Below are 16007 nucleotides of genomic sequence, written 5' to 3' on the forward strand. Positions count from 1 at the left end.
GTGTTATATCCTGGAAGGCGAATTTGCCACAGTCCCACGCTAGGGGGTGGAGCGACCTTGGTGTTCAGCAGAGAGTCATGCGACTAAACCCTCACTGCCCATCCCCGCCCAGAGGTTCTGTAAATAAAGATGCAGTCAGGATAATTCAGGGATAAAATGCACAGGATGTATGCTGCTGTAGACCTCTCAAACGCAAGCATTGACCATTGTCGTAGCTACAAATCTCATGTTAAGGGACACATCATGGCCTGCATTGTGATTATGCCAGTTATAACACAAGCAGATCCATCTGGAAGGACAAATGTCTGTCACAAGCTGGAATACTTGGGGTGCGATAGCTAGTGATGGCTACATGCTACCCAAGTGATAGATAATACAAGCTAAAGTAGATTTATTGCACAGATTACTAATAAAATTGCAATGTGGGTTTGCACATCAGTCCAACAGAGCCACACTGCCAGGCAATTATCCACAATGACTCATTGTCCACAAAAAAAAAACCCAGGACTTGGCTTAAAACAATAGGTCATGAACACACTAAACTAGGCATACAGCCAGAAAAACAGTAAAAGCATAGAGGGACACTAAATGGGTATCCAAAAACTCCTCTGACATCTGCACACTTTAAAGTATAAGACTTTCAAGAATGTGCATGTGTATGTTCTATCTTTAAAACATGTGAGAGAATTATTGTTTCTTTGTGTAATATATTTATTTACTAATATTGCTGACCTCTAAAAGTAACTCTGTGCTGAACTGTGTTTATTCTGTGTTAGAGTCCATGTAATAGAAGCCGTCATCACTATGCTGTAGTACAGTACACAGTTGGGAATACTTAATTTGGATAGTCAAAACAAGGCACAGCTCAGGCCATTGAAGAGCAACATTCACACACAAAGCAGGACCCCACTTACAACAGGGAAAGGTGCTTTCATTCAACGAAAATGATACAACACAGTACCACCATTCCAAGATTACCCATTAAATAAACATGCTGTTCATTGGCAGCACAAGTGAAAACTTCCCTCACACAAAATGGGCCCAGCACATTCAGCAGCAGTTTAAGCCTCCTTACAAAACAAACACATCATGGGTAGAAGCTTTGAAAACCTTCATCACACAACACAGGCAGAGCATGGGCTGCATGTTGGCAATCCTACTAACAACATAGGGGCAGTGGAGGAAGTTGTCATGTATGCCCCCCTCCCAGTGTGCACAATGGACTGGAGGTGTTCAAGTCTCTTTCACACACTGTAGGACTTGCTTATGCTTGGTATGAAGCTATAAAGAAACTGTGACCATTTTTATTGGATCAAAGGCTCGCTCTGCACTTCACAATTTGGAGCCTGGAGAAGGTACCTCTTCAAAGAGATAGAAGCATAAACCTTTTATGAGGGTAGATTCATCCTGTCTTCTGACACAACCATAGATCTGAAAAAGAGCTAGTTCATCACAATGTTAAACTAAGCCTGCATATTATCAAGTTCTCAAAGGTAACTCGGAGCATATCTTGCTAGATATCACTTATGTCCCCATCTTCAGGCTAATACAGCTCTTAACAGTCATACAACTTACCCAAAAGGCAATGTAATGTAGTTAAAAATGTGCACAGCAATAAAGAAGAGAAAGGCTCTGCAAGGAAAGTCTAAAAATAAGAATCAATACAATTTGTATTTATTTTCATGCAGAAATCTGCCCTCCCCAGACAATTAAAAACCCAAAAGGAGCGCTAACAGCATCAAGAATCACTGTGCTTAGAATGTGGGACCCCAAAGGCACTTTTTCTGCTGTACCCCATTCTACCATAGCTCAGACAATATGGTTCACACAAAGCAAGACAAGGCATAGGGAGGCGCAACTGAAGGAGACCCACAACGCTGAAATGGGGGAGCACTGGAGACCACACTGGCCACTCACTCAGATAGATTTGATGAAATGCTAGTGGCTGTGCTGGATATCAAGACTACATTGGAACTGAAAATATATGCTTCGCGGTTTGACATGGGCCTCTTGAGAGAAGATCACAAAAAACTGAAGTTGAAAACACAGAATCTACTCTGGCTTCCCTCAGACCCACAGGCTTGGATACCTCTGCACACATCAAGGCTCTACAAGACGAGATGGACCATGCTCAACAACGGCCTGAAGATCAAGAAGGCAGATCAGGAACAATGTCTGGATCGTTGGGCTTCTGGAATAAGTTGAAGGCCCCAGCATGGACTCTACCTGGAGGTATGGTTCTTCACAACGATCATGCAAGGTAAATACTCATCCTACTATAGAGACAGGGACCACATCCTGTAGGCTCCCTGGGCCATAGGCCCATGACCAGTGGGGAACGTACAGGTCAACATCTTCCCTGATTACACTTTACAAGTGCAACAACAGCAATCATCATTTCTGACTGTGAAACGGTGTCCCCATGGCCATGATATTTGATACACTTTGCAGTTCTCAAACACACTCAAGATAATACAGGGGGACAATGTCACCTTCTGCACAACTCTAGAAGGGACCTGGAATTGGATGGAATGGAAGGAAATTGCCACACCGCCTCTAGAATCACAGACACTTCCACTGCCTGGGAAATTCATAGGCACCACCACGCTCACAAAACACGCTCCATGGTGGGCCCCTCAAGAGAACAGGCAGCAAAGGAAAGAGCACAAGTGGTTGCATAGGTTGAAAAAGAGCGCTGTCACTATCTCCAGCTGGGTCCATCGGAAGCAACCTGGATGGGTAAACACAGGACAGCCCATCAGAGCTGGATGAGAAACTTCTTGGTGTGGTCCAAGAGTCACACTGCAGACATCGGAGGAAATGTTATAGCCATGAGAAATGATGCAACCCACTGGACACTAGCCCCAAACCGTTAGAAAGCAAAAAAGAGGGACATCTGAGGTATGAACATTGCTACTATGGCCGAGGACTGAGGCAGCCCAGACCACAGAATCTGGTGCTGCTTCACTAATGCTTCCCCACATATACATACTATCACAGACTGACTCTCTTACAAGTTGAAACCTTAGTTGCATCTTGATGCAGTAGGCTGGATGCCCATTTGCATACTACTTTGGGAAGGGGGGTTTTGTCAATTGTTATGCATTTAAGCTGTAGGTTTATTTTAGATTTCTCATCTAATTCCAAGAAGTACTGGTGTGTTGGCCATGGGGGGAGGGCCTCCACAAAGCTTTACAATATGGACAATAATGAATGGTCATACATGATATGGGAAAGGAGTACAATACTTGGTACTGACTTGGAATGTCTGGGAGTTGGCAAGTTATGTAAAGCGCTATTAGCTTTACCAATAATTACACAGATGCAAAATTCAGATCACTCTCTTACAAGAGACACACTTTACAGTGCCGGATTTAGAGAGCATGTGTAAACACTGGTGAGGCATACTGGTAGGCACCACACACTCTTGTTATTCCAGGGGCACACTTATTTGGGTGGAACCAGGGACTCCACTAGAGGTGTGGCACACAAAGGTGGTCCAAAAGGGTGAGATATGCAGTGTTGGACAGAATCTTAGATGGGCTCCCAGTATCCTTTATCTCTTGATATGCTCCCAATACTAATCAGGCCCATATGTTGCACTGCCTCCCACCGGCCCTTCTCAGAAACACACTGGCTTCTAGTTACTGGGCGGTGATTTTAATTGTGTACCAGAAATTGAACGAGATAGTTCTCAACCACCGATACAGGGGGCACACTCAACTATGCTCACTCGACACCTTGCACAGTGGGCATCACACACACAAATAGCAGATGCATGGTGCAGTCTTCACCCCTGGTAAGAGAATGCTCTTTTCACTCAGGGCTACATGAGCTCTACACCAGGATTGATCTCATTTACTGCAGAATATCTGGGCCATACTATGTCAGACCACTGCCCTTTACAACTCCAGCTAGCATGGGGCCACGGGTGCCCCTGCATTCCAACTTGGTGTCTGCCAGCAGATGTCTTACACAATGAAGCACCATTCTCAATATACAGGTGGCTATTAATACAGAGTTTCACTCTTATTATGCTTATTATTTCACTATCTTGCTTCTGGCTCTCGGATCTATGATCCGGCATCTTGGCGAAGCCACATGCATTAACAATAGGAGGAGAGAGGCACTCAGTATTAACCACACCCCCAGATTGGATGAAATACTTAGAGAAAGTTGAGACTAAAACGCATGATAAACTACTGTAGGCAGTGCAAGTATTCTGCCATCTTGCCATGGCCCTTTATGGATATTGACCATAAACCCTGACTACAGTACCCAACTTTATCACCGACTACTGAGGTTCATTTATAAAGCTCATCAGAAATACACAAACATCAGTGGACAGACCCTTGCTCCTGTCTCATCCTCTACTCATCCCTACCGTGCATTCTCCACCAAATGGGCTCACCAAACCTAATTCCCCCCTACAGTATACACCCTGCTTACATATACCAACTACCACATAACTTTGATTAAGACAATTCTTACTGATCGTAGATGCTAAGTAATCCATGACACAGACACAAAAGCATATGGACACTGCTATGTTATAATACTGGATACTTATAATGTACTTCAAGAAAATGGTGGCGTCTCGAGAAATTGTGTCATTGTAAATCAAAGTGATTGTAATGCTTTAGCAAGAATAAAAATAAAAAAAGATGGGCCTCCAGCATGTGTTGGAGCCAACTGGCTTTGTTGATAAATTGCTGCCTCATTGGAGGTCTTTGAACAGATATGACTACTCCATTTAATTGAAGGCCTTCTCCATATCGAGGGATATCACCAGAGTTTCCTGGTCCATTTCTGTGGAAGCTCACACAAGATGCACAAGACTTCTAAGATGGTTCCTGGAGGAGCAGTCTGGCACAATCCCGACCTGGGACTGATTGATAAGAGAAGGGATGACCTTGCTCAGCCTGGTCACTAGTATTTTGGCCAGAATTTTGATGTCCACATTGATCACAGATATGGGTCTGTAAATCCTGCAGTCCAGGGGTGTCTGTCATCTTTTGAGTGTATGGTTATAATGGCTTTATTGGAAATAGCTCCCAGGGAGGTCGAGGTCTCCACCTCCTTGAAGGCCTCATGAAGTGTTAGGGTTATCAGAGGCTTGCAGGTTTTATAAAATTCCCCAGGCAATCCGCCTTTAGCAGATGGTTTGTAGATGTGAAGGTTAGCGATCACTTCGCCAGTCTCTTCTGGCATAATCACACCTTCTAAGAGGGCACAGCTTTTATCAGAGGTAATTGGTATAGGAAGAGAATCAAGAAAGGTGTCCTCCTTCTCCTCGTGGTCAAGTGAGTCAGAGGCAGCATAAGGGGATTTGTAGTTGAAGGCAAAAGCCTCCAAGATGCCCTCTGGATGTGTCAACAGTACATATTTGTTACTGAATGTTAATGAAATATTGAAGTTTAGAGTGACATGGGAGATGTCATTGAATGTAGAGTTGAAAAATGATCAGTAATAAAGCAGTTGACTTTACAACACAGATACATTCTATTTTCTGACAATCCTTTGTCGTGGTCATCCACTTCTAACATTTTACAACATGTACCAAGTCACTTCAGAAGACTTTGTTGAACTCCAAGATCTTTTCACTACTATGCTAACAAAACAAACTTTAATGGAACTATTAACACAAATTAGAGATCCAAATTCAGTTTGTATTGAAACAGAACAATTATTAAACTTCATTGTCAACCACTAAACATTCACTCATACACACATGCATACAATTATCCAGTTTCCAGGTAACAAACTTACAAAAAGACATAGCACATTTAATAAACAATCAAGGTCATTGTTGATTCTGAAAATATATAGTATGATGAGGATGAAGTAACAAAAATGAAAAACTGAAGCAAGGAACTTCCATCAAATAATTTGCCAGAGCTATTGCCCTGGATTTACAGTGCTTCATCCCTTCATCAAAATTGCACAGCTAATCTAGCAAATAAATCTTCACTCCAAGCACACTATTGTTGGAGAAGTCACTTTCTTCTACTTTCAAAATGCATTTCAAAGAACACATACTTTAGAAATATTTAATACTGCTTTCTAGTCTTGATCATAGTCTTGATTCCATCTCATACCTCTTTCATACACTCCCTGCCCCTTTATCTAACTCTTGCCAGTTCTTTTCCATCATTGCCTTTCTCTCTTTACTACAGTCTTTCCATTTTTCTCCTCCTTCTTCCCTTTTTTTGACATCCTGTCTCTTGTTCTGGGTCATTCTAGGTCAAAGTCTGTTGAAAAACAAATCCCAGTCTCCAAAAATGAGTTGTGGTGGGCCATACCTACAACGCACTAGCCACGCACACACATCTTTTCTATGCATTTACACAGTTAGGTTTGCTACACAGACAGAAGGGACTAGCGATTACACTGAAGACAGATGAATGCTACGTTCTCATGCTGATGTCATGCAAAACTCTGGTAACACTCATCTGCCATATGTTTTGGTCATATTAATGCTCAAATGTCTAGACTTTCACAGTACTGCATTATGTTACTAGCTATTTATTCCACGATGAATGGAGTGGTAGCACCGTCTCATTTACTAGCAGCTCATTTCCTACTGAAATGGCCACCTAATTTGCACAGACATACACTTTTACTTGTACAACTATATAGCTTGAACTATATTATGTGGAAAATGAGTTTCAGTGAATATTTAGCATTTGTGTACCACCAAGTAAAGCATATTGATTTCTTTTGATTCTATTAAAATCTTTGTTACCCTCACACTTCAGAATAAAAACTACGCTTTATTTGTGCTTTCATACCTGCTGATATATTTTAAAATATTTGTACAGGTAATTTACAGGTATTAAAATGCTGTTGCTTTTTAGAAATAAATAACAATCTATAGCCTTTCTTTTCACACACCATGTATCCCAGCAAGATTGTCAAATAGTTCACTTTAAAAAGCCTTTCACTTTTGAGTCCCAAAAAGAAAAGTTGCTGCCATGCTCCATGTTAAAAGAATAAGCAGCAATTTGTCAGGAGACACAGCCTGATATTTCACTACTGTCTTTACAAGCACAGAAAATGCTACAAGATAGACTCAAAATTTAAAGGCATCTTTATTGCTCGTTCACCTTCTGACCTCCATCATGGTTATTTTGGGGATACTGTAGCAGCACCTGCAGTCCTACTTCCAGGGCCTATGACATAAATATATAACCCCATGTCTGTTTCATTACAACATGTCACCAACTAAAGCCAACATAACCTTTACTATACAAAAACTAACTTAAAACTGACCTAATATAACATGTCACACAATTCAGCAATACCCATTCTATCTATCATTAAACCTTAGGACTGTGGGACTTGGAGTTCCTACAAACAGAAGTGCCTTATGGTCTCATTCAACACCTGCACCCTTCTTTCATATGTGTATGTCAGGCAGACCTCTGTTCATGTTCATCTGCCTTACATGCTGTATTACATTGCTACTTCCACGTACCTGCTTTCATTTTATATCCAGCAACATGGCACTTGCAGCTCTTTCCCTCTGATAACAGTATTTTCAATTGTGCAGAGCAAAGGAAGGATTCGATTTTTTTTCCATTGGCACATTTTGTCAGTTCATCTTGTGAGGAAACACACAACAGAAAGACAGCCTCAGGTCTGCTTTGTTTTAACACCTCACCAACTAAGACACATGAAGGTTTTCGTGTACAAAAGACAAATTCAGAACTGATCTTATGTAATACACCCCTCAATAGAAAAAACTACCCTTACCATCATCAAAACCCTTAGTAAATCAGCAAACTAGCAGCTAAAGGCCTTTGGATTCCTTGGCCGAAAGAACTTTAGCTCTGGAGAGCACGGTTGCAGATTTAAAAGTGTCCGCTATAAATAATAGAACGGAGATTAAGGACCTGAGGCTTAGAGAGAAAGAGGTTCAGGATAAGCTTGAATCCCTATAAAACACTGCTAAAAGAAACAACTTAGGAGTCCTGAACATACCCGAGGGAGTGGAAGGTGAATATATAATGTTTTTTTCATCTCCCTGATAAAGAGTGCTGGTCTGTCATCTATCTCAGAGGCGGACTTAGCAAGCAATATTCAGAGTTCATAGAGATCCATTCAGGAGGCAACTGGGCAAGAAAAAACCCAGGAGGACATTGGTGATTTTTTAACCTATGTAATAAAAGTGCAGGTCCTGGCCAATGCATTAAGACAAAAATCTCTGAAAGGTCCCAATTTCTTCTTCAAAATTAGATCAGATATCCCTTGGGCCACTTTAAACAAATAGTGGGTACTAGGGAAACAAGTGAAAGAGTTCAACCCCTAGGGGCTACTGCCCAGTTAAGAATGCCTGCCATTTTGAAGGTTATGCACAAAAATAAGACACATATATTAAGGGATCATGCTGAGGCAGATAGGCTAATTGAAACAACCAAAGGGGCTGTGTGGACCAGTGAGCCTAGTGTAGGAAGGTAGTGTGCTTGGCCCTTCTTCCTGGCTCTTTCAGTCTGCTTTATCTGAGGGATGTGTTTCTACTGTGATCTTCCACTACTGGCACCTAAAGGCTAGCATAGCCATGACGATATAGGGAGGAGTTCTCCAGGGTGGGTTGTGGCTTTGGTTGGACGTAGAGGAGCCCTGGGTGGGGAGCTACATGGGGCAAGAAGTAATAAAAAATGAATAAAAAGTCCTCAGGAGCCTCAGGAATAATTATTTAGTAGAGTATCCGGTATGTTGTAATTTGAGTGTCAGTAAAAAGGTTAGGCCTACGTGGTAATAATGGTTAAAATTATTTTATGGAATGTTAATGGCTTTAGGACGGCTCAGCGTTGTATGAAGTTGCTGCAATATTTGAGGGATACTGGGCTCAATTTATAATATTGCCGGAGACCCATTTTACTAAGAAGGAATATTTAGGTCTTTTTCATAAACAAAAATGGGTCCAAGATTTTATTTGTTCTGATCAGACCTGCAATATGAGGGGGGGGTAGCAATATTGATAAAACAGAACCTGGATGCTTCTATTATTGGGAGCGAAGTGGCTAGGAAGGGTACGTGGGCTATTGCCAATATTGAAACCCATGGCAAAAGGTTCACGTTGGTGGGATATTATGGTCCCAACGTGGAGGATATTGACCCATTGGTAGCAGTCTCCCAAAAATTATTATCCTCTCTGACACAGAAATCATGAAAGGTGATTTCACCACAATCATGAACTTTAAATTAGACAGGTCTGATAATAGAAAGTTTAAGGTGTACCTCAAAATGCCAGAGTATTTAAAAAATGTGATGAAACAGATGGGATTGTGTGAATCAGGAGTGCGAGATCAGGGAAACAACAGAGATACACATCATATATTCCTGACTAACAAGCAGGCCAAAAGTATGTGAGATGATGGCATCCAGACATGGAGTCTTCCCTTTCATTAGGTGGCAAATGCCTATCACCTCGATGCCTACATTGTGTCTGAGTAAATTCCTTTCACACCCATAAATTTGAGACATATGTAATCCGTGCATAGGTCCAGTGGAAGTATTCATGAAAGAGAGACATTTGTGATGAAGTAATGGTCTCAAAGCAAATAGACTGAAATTCAATGTTTTTGGTATGTTTTGAAACCATGACTAAAGCCCCTGCCATGCATTGCTCATGACTTCACACATGATAATACTGTTGACATCTCAAAGTACATCATCAATTACATCACTGATGACATCTCAAATGATGTCGCTGATGATATCACATATGACATCACCACTGGCATAAACAATGAGAAGAATTTATAAAAAGGTATAATGTGTGATGCATAGTATGTATACATCAACCAAGTACAGGCCATCAAAACATAGGGTCTCTACCTTCGTTGGGGAGTAAACATCCATCGCCATAGAGCCACTGCCATTTTTTAGCAGAATCCTCCCCCACCTATAATTGTGAGATAAAGGTAATCACACAAGAGGTCCAACGGGGTTGAATCCCCAATGGCCTGTTATTCCCAGTGATATCAAAGTTCACATGCCCCTGCTTTCACATCATAGACAGTCATATTGCATGCTTTTCCTTCTCCTTAATGTAGAATCTGCTACACTGAGTAAAAGAGGAAGACATTCAAATCTTAATTTTATTGGCACACTTTGTCACTGCTTCTTACAATGCCTCTTACAGAGATACACTCCGTATATTGTAAACACAACTAAACAAACCTATGCTTCTTATTATCACCCCTCACTAACTATGACACACATTGCCTTTACTAGACAACAATCAAAAAGAAAGCTAACCTCAAGTACTATGTTCCCCAGTTAAGTAAGTGTGCCTTTAACATCACAACAATTTAGGAGTATGGAAACTGAACTTTGTATAAATGTTTTGAAAGCTGGAACTGAGACAAGGTAGTTTATCTTAACTACACAGCACTACTAAAGCTAACCTGTATCACACAATACATGCAGCCGCATAATGGACACTCAAAGGTTACATTTCCATCTGCACCCTTCCCAGCTAACAACACTAACCACAAGTCTGCGCATGTTTACCTGTTGCGGAATTCTAGCCACATTCACTTCGAGTCACACATTCGTGTTTGCCAAAAGAACAACAGTAGACAGCGACACACTGAAGACATCAATCGGGTTGCTTTCTACGCTAATATCTTACTAAACTCTGGCCATACTCGACTTCTTTATATGTTGTGCTACATTAATGCTGAGATCCCACAACCTTCGCATTATGGACCTCATTACTCCTAATCACTAATGTTTTATCTACAACAGGGACTGAAAACTGAAATAAATCATTTATTTTTCCAGTGATCAAATTTAGACCTCCAGTGAGGTCCCAGTCTGCAGCTGGGGTAACACCCCGTTACTGAGTGGAGATCTGGGTGGGATCCACTCTTGCTTTGCAGGGAATTTTGAAGTGGTTCCTTTTCACCATATCCTGAAGTAAACTGCCACTGAGAGCCGCACCGGCGTAAAGACTGCCCGTTACATCTGCTAATCTGTGGACGGCCTCCCCTGGCAACAGATAACACTTGTAGACAAAAACCCTATAGCTTGACTCTCGAGTAAGGGAAAGGTCAGACGCTGAATCTTCCTAAGGCACTGTAAAGCCCGATCTGCCTAGTCCCTGCATTATTAGCATTCCTCTGAAGTATTATGCTGTTCTGTTTTCTGTAGGATATTTACCTTCTGTGCGTAGAATATTGTTGTTCATTTTTCTTACTATGTCGAAGCACTTCCAAGGCAATCCTGTCATAGGGAGCTATCTCATGTGTTGCTGCATTCTGATTCGCTGCACTCCTGAGTGAGTGTTGTTCAGCTCAACCCCTTACTCTGAGAGTCAGGCGCTTACAGGGTGTGTCTGGTGCTCTGTTTTCAGGGCCCTAGGAGTTGAGCCCCAAGACATCCGAGGCAATGGGCTCAATCAAGGTGGAGACTGAGGCCTAATGAACCAGGTGTGCCCCGTGCCTCCCAAACTTTTCAAGCTATTCATTTATCTATTTCCTCAGTAGGCAGGGATGATTGGTGCACTCTGTAGCTTATATTTGTGTTTGTACTGTAGTTTGTTTCCCAATTTAGAACATAAGCTTTTCTATTTTATATAACTTCAATACATATCCCATTACTGTAACTGCTCATTTTATGGTTTGTCCTAATGAGGAAAGGGGCACCAACTAGCTTCTTATACCACACCAGCTGCCAGATTTACCCATTTTAGGAAAACCCTGCAGTGGCTCCAAAACTCAAACATTTGCATGGGGAAGCATCATGCCCTGATGGGTAGTGTAGGACAACAGAGACATCCTTGAGGAAAGAGCACCAAAAAGGTACCAGAAAGCAGCCACACTCAAAGAAGTTGCTAAACTAAATGTGTCCCAGTTAGGTCTATGAAGGTGACGAAAAAAGCACTTGACAAAGCTGAAAAAATTAGCTAATATGATTAGAAAAGAAGAAAGGATAAGAAACTAGCTAAAATAACTTCTTGGAGTGTGGGTGTTTTCTGGTGCCCCAACCTTCATTGAAAATGCTTTGCAAAATAAAAGTCATGGTTTGTTCAGGTCATACAACAAACACACAAGTTTATGAAAATCTCAGCAAATAATTAGAAAGTCATTCACTGATCATGACCGAACACAATATCACTGTTGACACCTGAAATTGCATCTTCAGTGACCTTATTGATGACATTTCAAAAGCGAACACAGATGAGATGACGTATGACATCAACAATGACGTAAATGTATGGACAAGTACATGTGTGATGCAGAGTATGCACATCAAGGAAGTACAAAAATTATTTAAGCGCACACTGTACAATAAAAAGTAAAGCAAAATAACCCCAGACCCTGTTAATACGCATAATAATGGTTGACATCTTGGGGTTTTCTTCAAGAATATAGTTGTTATGTAGCATGTTCTAGGCACAGAGACTAGGTCTGAAAACAAAAGTTCCAGTTCTGCACTTACAGTGCGACCCTCCAGCCCGGAGGTCCTGATCATGAATAAGGATCTGTGGGCAAAGAAAATTAAACTGCAGATTTTCAGCAGATTTTCAACAGGCCCCTTGCAAGCGTGTGGACTTATGACTGTGAATCTGTGCCAAGAGCTTCAGTAATTTCAAATAAAATAACTTTAAAGAAGTTTTCCTCCTATAATAGTAATATTATTTTATGCTAGCCAGTACATTTTTCACCTTAATTCTATAATAACAGATTTTGGTCTATTAGTAATGTTTAATTATGCCCATGTATAGATCGAACTGGAGTTAGGTTCAGGAGACAGGAGGATTTTATCAAAATTATTTATAAATATATTGTCTTCAATCCACCTTTCGCAGTACACCTCATGAATAAAAGTAGCACCACTGATGAGTAATCCACAGCGTTGCATAATAGGGTTAGCTTCCTCTAATCATGCAGATACCCTTTCAGGCGCAGCCCATCCTTTAGGGCAGAGGGGCCACGCCCCCCACCTTTTGCCTCTCATGAAGAGTGCCGGTCAGCCTGACAGACACTCTTAATGTTCAGGTCAGGCAGCCAGGAGCAGACACGTGGGATTTGCGCTGACTCCTGGTGCCTGAGCTGAACTTTGCTGGGCTGAAGAGGTCACAGCTCCTGTGTGCGTGACCTCCTCAGCTCAGCAAAGGTGCCTCGAGGCCCTCCCCCGGGTGGCGAGGGAAGCATCACCCATTGACTTCGACCTGGGTGCTTCAGGTTTAAGCCCTGAAGCGCCCAGGGTGAGTGTCATTCAGTGACACCTCATCACAGAATGGGGTGGGGTCAGCAGTCTCACTGACCCCATCCCACTCTGTGACGACGTTGGGACTGCTGCCTTCCCTCATTGGCTGAGCTAAGGTCAGCCAGTGAGGGAAGGCAGCAGTCCCAACCCTCTTCGGACCTCAGAGGCTGAAAGTAAGTGTGTGATCTTTTTAAATGAATGTTTGGTGCGTATGTGAATGTTGAAATGTTGATGAGTGTTGTTAATGGATGTGCGTCCGTGCGTGTGTGTGAAAGAATGAGTGTGAGTGTGCTTCCCACCTGCCCCCCTCCCTCCTAAAACTGACGGCCGCCACTGTACCCTTTAGCACAAAGATGGAGCCTCATGAAGAAAGCTACTCTTCCTTTCATGCAGAAGCCTTGGGATAAAGGCTCTCACTTTTTAAAAACAAAATATGCCTGTTTTGCAGCTGGAAAACACTAATTACATGGGCACAATATTTCTTCTGTAAATCCACCTTCTCTGCCAGCAGTTCTAGATTATGAAGATCAGGAAATAACTGAATAGAAAGCAACGCACCCTCCTAAATTAAGCTGATATATAGGACGAGGTTACATTCTGCACTCTCAGGGACATCTTAAGCATTTTGGGGGCCCAGGCCAAACATAATTTGGGACCCTCTGCCTGCACCAACTCTGAATTTATTATACATTTTCAGCTCCATCACGACCTAGGCAACTACAGTGGGCTCCTTGAGAACCCTCTTCCTTGGCCAGCCTACCTCTGGGCACAACCTTGCAACAAACAGTTTCTCTTTGACTGGCCAGCACATTGAGACAGAAAGACTAGTGGCATGAACAAGCTTGCTGCACATGGCTTAGTAGACTGGTGTCTCATCTTTTGGGCCTATACATATGGAGTGTGAATTTTTATTTAATGCACTCCTATCCCTGCTGTGCAAGGAACAGGGATTCTGAGTCAGCACTATGCTATGATTTCACAGGCCGAACAGCGGCCGGCATGGACGGTGCAGTCAAGAAAGGAGCATATAATGCTACCCTGCACTGCACAATGACGTGTACTACACTCGTAACATACCCTTGGGTCCTTCCTCAATGAAAGCAGTCTTCCGGTGGACTACACCCGGAAAGCAGAAAGAGTAGTAGTCTGTCCAAGACTTCTACCTACGATATGTGGAGTCGTTTGTCTGTCAGCACCATTTAGACATTCAGTGCTGGTGGGTGATTTTGTTTACTGCGCTGCCTCTACTGCACGGGACTGCTATTCTGAGTCTGGTGCTACTAGGCTGAGATCGCACATGTCTGGTAGTAGCACCAAAAAGTATGATGCATTCACAGAGATGGCACACAATGCAATCTCTACTGCACAGTAAGTGTGACACATACGGCACAAAGGCAAAGGCTGGTGCAATTGGGCTGGACCCATACACTTTGCAATGTTGAAAGCTTGCTGAATCTAACCAGAATGTATTAGGTATTTTTGTTTATCTGTCATTATCTCTCAGGTAGGGGATATAATGGGTGGGCAGCCCGGACTGGCTAAAAATAATAATAATAAGTAAACCAACTGGGTATTTAAAATCTATATTCAGTCTAGGGCTGATACAAAAATCTAATAATGGTGCCCTTGAAGGCGGGGACCTGAGCCAGAGTCCACCTTGCCCCTGACTTAAAATGTCTCCACCTGTACTCGTTGTTCAGCTTTTGAAAATGAAAGCAACAAGGCCAAAAGAGATAGATTCGACCAGGAAATGTTATGTAAAAGATTCCCAGAAGAGCCCAGTACCATCCGAATAAGGCCCAGTAGCGGTATACCATCGCCATGTAGCACAACAGATGCCAGGAAACCAAGCTCGGTGCATTGCTCTCAGATCAGACACTGTATGAAAATATGTTTAGATCAGTCCAAATATTCATTTTACAGAAACTGGATGTTTATGTTATGCGTGGATTCCAGACTATCCTCTCATGGACATTTCAAGAAAGATATACCACCACCTTTTCACCCTTCAGAAGAGTTATGAGACGTAAGGAAAAGCTAGGTGATGTATCGTTAACTGCTGTTAAGACTTTTACACACTAGTGCCCTGAAAGTCTACATTTGTGGGGGAGTAATCCACAAATTTCCCTTGGATTCCTGAAGAAGACATTAGGAATTTTCTTGATCACATCTCTTCTCTTACTGGAAAGGTCTTGTTCAGAACTATGAGCGAAGGAGCTAATTTCCTGTGCTGCTCCTTAGGTTATCAAGATATGCTGTGATTAAGTCTGTCTAGACCTGTGACTTTGTTTTCTTGTGTCTTTGAGAGTCTACATGTGTGAAGGGAGGTTTGCTAATCTGTGCTGAATGTCCAGTAAATCTTGAGTCCTGGAACTGCAAAGAGAAGAAACCTATAGCTTCTTGATGTGTGCCGAACTGGAGCAATGTAAAAGAGACACTAATTTTCTGAAGGGAGTGTATCAATTGGCTTGTAATTGAGGAAAACTACCTGGTCCTCTTCTGCAGGCAATATGGAAACTGAAATCGACATTTTCTGAATGTATTGTAGAAACTGGCATCACACTGTGGACCTGCTAAAACAATTTTCTGTGGGCACAACAGAAACCAGAACGTAAATTTGAGCATAACCAGAGCGATATTGCAACTGGCTGAAAACATGCTGGAGCAGTGTGAAAACTGGCGCCAAAAGGAGGACATTGTGAAATTGGCATGACATTATGGTAAACAGCATGACAGTCTGGTTTTTGGCATGGCAGATGTGAAGGCAAAGTAGAAACTAGCAG

The sequence above is a fragment of the Pleurodeles waltl genome, chromosome 12 (genome assembly GCF_031143425.1).
Source record: "Pleurodeles waltl isolate 20211129_DDA chromosome 12, aPleWal1.hap1.20221129, whole genome shotgun sequence".
Classification (NCBI taxonomy): Eukaryota; Metazoa; Chordata; class Amphibia; order Caudata; family Salamandridae; genus Pleurodeles; species Pleurodeles waltl.